Genomic DNA, 6,451 nt, shown 5'->3' with positions numbered 1-6,451 from the left:
AGGGACGAGCTAGGGTAGGGATCGATCTAGTATTTCTCTCGGTGGAAATACAGTCAGGATACAATGTCGAGTACAAGAATGGATCGAACAAGGAAGAACTAGGGTTCGTGCCGCCGCCGTTCGTGATCCACTGAATGCGGAAGAGAGAAGGAAGCGATGCCTTAAGTAGTCGGGGCCACTGGGCCGGGCTGGTTGTGCCATTCTGGGCCAAAGTAGCATGGGTTGCCGCGTCAGGCGCGGCTGGGCCCGGGCCCTGGTCTTGTCAACTAGTGGGGACGCGTTGTCAGGGGCGCTAACAACGAATCGTTTGCATGACTGACTTACCAGCAATCATCGGTTTCAGACAAATTGTTACAAATGCAAACTACGGCGCTAATTGCCCTTAGCCAATCGACTGATCTACTTCATCCCAAGAGAGAACGACAGCTTTGGTCGTGACTTGTTCTTTCCCAGCAGCTTGATCTGGTTCTGGTTCTGCTGCTGCTCCTCCATTTGCTTCTACTTCATGGCTTCCTCCCTCTCCTTCTGAAGCCTCTCCAGCTCCTGGTACCGCTCCAGCTCTTTCCGCTGCTGCTCCATGGCTACCTTCATCTGAGCCTTCTCTGCTTTCTTTCGCTCCTCTTCGAGCTTCTTCTCTAGCTCGTCTCGCTCTTTCTTCTCACGTTCCTGCGACAATGGCAAGCATAAGCTTTAGAATAAGCTTTCATGAGTTATGACAAACAGTACTACAACAAGAACCAAACAATCATGCCAAGGTGCACAATAAGAGCCAGCAGAAAACATAACAGCCGCAAAAGAGCTTAGGGCTTCTCCAATGTGGAAATAAGCCCGGCCATAAGGCCCTTGAGGTTGACCTTAGTGTATTAGGCATTGTGAGAGTAGACCTGAGGGAGTCCCGGATTAGGGGGTGTCCGGATAGCCGGACTATGACCTTTGGCCGGACTCCCGGATTATGAAGATACAAGATTGAAGACTTCCTCCCATGTCCGGGTAGGACTTTCCTTGGTGTGGAAGGCAAGCTTGGCGATACGATATGTAGATCTCCTCCAATTGTAACCGACTCTATGTAACCCTAGCCCTCTCCGGTGTCTATATAAACCGGAGAGTTTTAGTCCATAGGACGAACAACAATCATACCATAGGCTAGCTTCTAGGGTTTAGCCTCTCTGATCTCGTGGTAGATCCACTCTTGTACTACCCATATCATCAATATTAATCAAGCAGGAGTAGGGTTTTACCTCCATCGAGAGGGCCCGAACCTGGGTAAAAATATCGTGTCCCTTGTCTCCTGTTACCATCCGCCTAGACGCACAGTTCGGGACCCCCTACCCGAGATCCGCCGGTTTTGACACCGACATTGGTGCTTTCATTGAGAGTTCCTCTGTGTTGTCACCGTCAGGAAGAATGCCGCACCCCGTCTTTAAAGACGACGCAGTTGCTAAAGGAGCTTTGGCTATCGGCCAAACTCTCCGGCTAGGCAGGTTTTTGACGACCGCCTGTTCGGCCGCCGTGCCGACGATGACCTCTCGGGTCATCGCCACATCAGCTTGGAACTTGCCGAGCAGTTAGATCCGATGGAGCTCTCTTCCCTAAACGAGCTCTTGGATCACATCGCCGCCCTGGGACTCGCTACAGATTACAGCCAGATTGGGCTTAAACCCGATCAGAGAGAGATTGACTCTCCCCAGGTCACCCACCACGTCGAAGTGGCGGAGGAACAATGCGGCGAATCTTCGCCCATCCTAAGGACCAGATGTGTCCGGATTCCTGATCCCTCCAAGCTGGACATCCACGGAAGGGAGGACGTCACCCAAGCCCTGAACCTAAAGTTAGGCAGCAGGCCTGATTCATTGAATAACGTCCAAGAAAACAAGCTTCCGAGTTCGGAAATTTTTTGGCCCCTGAGTCCTAAGTCGGGCGAGGTTCCGGATTTAATTCCACCCGCCCACCCAAATATAAGGGATCTATCCCTAATTCGGCAAGAGCCCAGGAAATCAGTGCATCACTACTGGGCCAGATTCCTCCTGGTTATGAACAGGATACAGGACTGCCACGAGGGGGATGCAATTTCATTCTTCTGCAACAACTGCACGGACATCGAAATCCTTAACGCCATAAGTCGCCGCGAAATTACACGCTTCGCCGACTTGACATCCATAGTACGAAAGTACTGTGCGACAGAAAGCGTCCGGAAAACCGAAACAAAATTCTGGGACAAACCGACCCTGAATACAATACCAGTCCGAAACAAAAGGGCGCATTATCACCAGGCACCTAGGCCAAATAGCAAAAAACAAAAACCCTCTATAGGGTATGGAACCGTACTGGAGGGATGGCTCAATGGACCCTGTAAAATTCATAATACAGAGGGCATCACACCAACTCATAGCCTTAGAGCATGTTGGATACTCGGACAGGTGGCCAGAAGTGGCGAGGTGCTTCTAACTCCAGAATCCGCAGAGCACCACCCCACAAACGCCAGTACGGTGTCGACAGTCTTCAAGACTTTTGCATCAAACAATGCGAGGAAGCGAACGCTCCGCAGCCTTACCGAAGTCTACCAAGTAGCAACAATAAACCCATGGAGTGACATGGCTATCACCTTTAATGCCAGTGACGAACCTAAATTCCGGACAGCCCGAGTGCCAGCCGCACTGGTCCTCAGTCCGATAGTGGACGGCTTCTGGCTTACAAAGGTACTCATGGACGATGGCAGCGGACTAAACCTCATCTATGAGGAAACCCTGCGCAAAATGGAAATAGACTGGAGCCGCATTGAGCGAAGCAACACAACCTTCAGAGGAATAATCCCCAGTCATGAAGCGTGCTGTTCAGGAAAAATCACACTGGATGTGGTGTTCGGCACGCCGGATAATTACAGTTCCGAGGAGGTCACATTTCAAGTGGCCCCATTCAGCAGCGGATACCACGGTCTGTTAGGGCGAGAAGCATTCACAATTTTTTAAGCTATACCCCATTACGGGTACATGAAGCTCAAAATGCCCGGACCCAATGGAATAATCACTCTTGCCAGTGATCCGGACACAGCGCTCCGCGCCGAAAATAAGACAGCCGCACTAGCCCTCGAGGCATTATCCGAAGCCCTAGCGGCCGAGGAACTAACTATGTTGCGCTCCACGGTGGACAGGGATGACGTGATACTCGACAAAAGATCCAAATCCACCTCCTTCAAGCCGGCAGACGAAATAGTCAAGTTCCAAGTCCATCCAACGGACACTACAAAAACGGCCTCCATCGGGGCACAACTAAGCCCTGACGTAGACGCCGCACTAAGAGAATTCCTACGCGAAAATTGGGACATTTTTGCCTGGCACCCTTCAGACATGCCAGGAATCCCACGCAGGCTGGCCGAGCACAGCCTGAACATCTTAAAAGGGTTCAAACCCGTTAAGTAGACTCTTCGGCGTTTCTCCAAACCTAAGAGACAAGCCATGGGAGAGGAGCTAGCCAAACTACTAGAAGCCGAATTCATCAGAGATATAAAACATCCGGACTGGCTGGCAAACCTGGTAATGGTACCAAAGAAGGACAAATCCTGGCGCCTATGCGTCGATTTCAAAGACCTAAATAAGGCCTGCCCAAAGGATCCCTTCCCCCTCCCCCGCATTAATCAAATCATCGACGCCACTGCAGGACACGATTCATTGTGTTTCCTCGATGCATACTCTGGCTACCACCAAATCAAGATGGCAGAGTCAGACCAAGCCGCAACGGTATTCATCACCCCATACGGCTCATTCTGCTTCAACACAATGCCCTTCGGGCTCAAAAACACCGGCGCAACATATCAGCGCATGATTCAGACATGTCTGGCCAACCAGATCGGCAAAACAGTTGAAGCGTACGTGGATGACGTGGTCGTCAAAACCAAACACGTCGAAACTCTAATAGACGACTTGAGGCTCACGTTCGATAACCTCCGAACATATGACATTAGGCTTAACCCGGAAAAATGCGTTTTCGGTGTACCAGCCGGAAAGCTCCTGGGCTTCATTGTATCCGGTAGAGGAATTGAAGCAAACCCAGCCAAGATCCAAACTCTGTCACAATGGGATATTCCAAAAGATCTCAAGCAAATACAAAAATCGACTGGATGTGTGGCGGCTCTAAGCCGCTTCATCTCCTGCTTGGGGGAAAAGGCATTACCCCTTTACCGCCTCCTCCGGTGCATCAAACACTTCCAGTGGATGGATGCCGCCACAAACGGACTTGAAGAAATAAAAGCCATACTGGCAACAAACCCTGTCCTGGCCGCGCCGAACATCGGCGAACCTATGTTGTTATACATCACGGCAACTCACCAAGTTGTAAGCGCAGTCCTCATTATCGAACGAGAAACGGACGGACACAAATTCCCTGTCCAGAAACCAGTGTACTACGTGTCCACTGTCCTCACTCCATGCAAGTCCCGGTACCCGCATTACCAAAAAATAGCATACGCAGTGTTCATGGCGTCCCGGAAGCTACAACACTACTTTCAAGAGTGTTCGATAACAGTAGCCTCCGAAGTACCTCTTAACGATATCATAAACAACCGCGACGCAATGGGCCGGATTGCCAAATGGGCCATTGAGCTCCTTCCGTTCGACATAACATATAAGCTACAACGAGCCATCAAGTCGCAAGCCTTGGCCAACTTCGTCGCTGAATGGACTGAAGCCGAACTCCCTAAAGAGTACCGCACATATTCCAACTGGACCATGCACTTTGATGGCTCCAAAATGCTGCGGGTCTGGGGGCTGGCGTCGTCCTGACGTCCCCAACAGGAGATACAGTCCAATATGTACTCCAGATAATGTATACGGACTCCAACAATGCAGCCGAATACAAGGCCCTTCTACATGGCCTCCGGATGGCAGTCTCCATGGGCATTCAACGCCTAGAGGTGCGTGGGGATTCGAACCTCGCGATATCCCAAATAAACAAAGACTTTGACGCCAAAGATCCAAAAATGGCAGCCTATCGCAACGCCGTCCTAAATATGTCAGCCCGGTTCGAAGGGCTGGAATTCCACCATATAGCCCGGGAAAATAATCAGGCAGCAGACGTCCTGGCACGCATCGGCGCAAAGCGCGACGCAGTCCCCCCCAACATTTTCCTGGAAAGGCTATTCAAGCCATCCGTACAGTGGGAAGGGGAATCCGGAATTAATAATCCGGACCAGGCCGCATCACCTGACCCCGAACACCATGACACAACGGAAGACTCCGTCAATGAAGTCACACCCTCAGCCCACGTAATAATGGCAGTAATTGCCCCGTGGACAGAACCATTCTTAGCCTACTTAACTAGGCAGGAACTCCCCGAGGACCAAAATGAGGCACGCTGCATAGTGCGACGATCTAAAGCCTATAAAGTCCACGAAGGAGAGCTTTATAGGAAAAGCACCACCGGAGTCCTTCAAAGGTGTATCTCCGAAGAGGAAGGGCGGAACCTTCTGGCGGAAATTCACGCCGGACTCGGCGGGCACCAAGCTGCAGCCCGAGCCCTTGTGAGCAAGGCCTTCCGTACCGGATTTTATTGGCCGACGGCCCAGGCAGACGCTCAGGACTTAGTCCAGCGATGTGTCGGTTGCCAATTATTCGCTAATCAAAGCCACATGCCGCCTACCGCCCTACAAACCATACCCATCACCTGGCCTTTTGCGGTCTGGGGGCTTGACATGGTGGGACCCCTTAAAGGAGGAACCCACAAGCAAAAATATCTGCTGGTCATGGTGGATAAATTCACCAAATGGATAGAGGCCAAGCCAGTTCAGACGGCTGAATCCGGACCGGTGATAGACTTCATATCCGGGGTTGTACACCGTTACGGCGTCCCCCACAGCATCATTACTGACAACGGTACAAACTTTACATCTGATGAAGTTAAACTCTGGTGCAAAAACATGGGCATTAAGCTTGATTAAGCTTCAGTCTATCACCCACAAACTAACGGTCAAGTCGAGCGAGCCAACGGTCTAATCATGAGCGGCATCGAACCCAGATTAGTGCGATCCCTTAAGGAATCCAACACGCACTGGGTAGAGGAGCTTGACTCCGTACTCTGGGGCTGTGGACCACGCCGAATTGCACTACCGGATTCACACGATTTTTTATGGTATACGGCGCAGAGGCAGTCCTGTCCTGCAACATAATTCATGACTCACCTCGCGTGCACATGTACAAAGAAAGAGAAGCCGAGCTCGATCGGCAGGACAACTTGGACGCATTGGAAGAGGAGCGACGTGGCAAATGCCCGTTCCGCATTCTATCAACAGCAGGCTCGAAGATATCAAAGCAGAGAAGTACGGGCCAAAACTTACAATGTTGGCGAACTAGTTCTACGCCTGCCGGACAAGAAAAAGGACAAACTCAAGCCCAAATGGGAGGGTCCCTTCATAATCGACCAAGTCCTGACTGGTGGAGCGTACCGTCTGCGAAATGCATCG

General features: G+C 51.2%; 1 pseudogene; it reads right to left on the bottom strand.

Annotated features, from left to right (window-relative positions):
• Positions 1 to 399: 399 nt before the first annotated feature.
• LOC123134935 (uncharacterized protein At1g10890-like) lies at positions 400 to 6,451 on the bottom strand (annotated as a pseudogene).

The sequence above is a fragment of the Triticum aestivum genome, chromosome 6B (assembly GCF_018294505.1).
Source record: "Triticum aestivum cultivar Chinese Spring chromosome 6B, IWGSC CS RefSeq v2.1, whole genome shotgun sequence".
NCBI lineage: Eukaryota > Viridiplantae > Streptophyta > Magnoliopsida > Poales > Poaceae > Triticum > Triticum aestivum.
The sequence above is the reverse complement of the archived record's forward strand: the minus strand, read 5'-3'. Positions and strand labels throughout refer to the sequence as shown.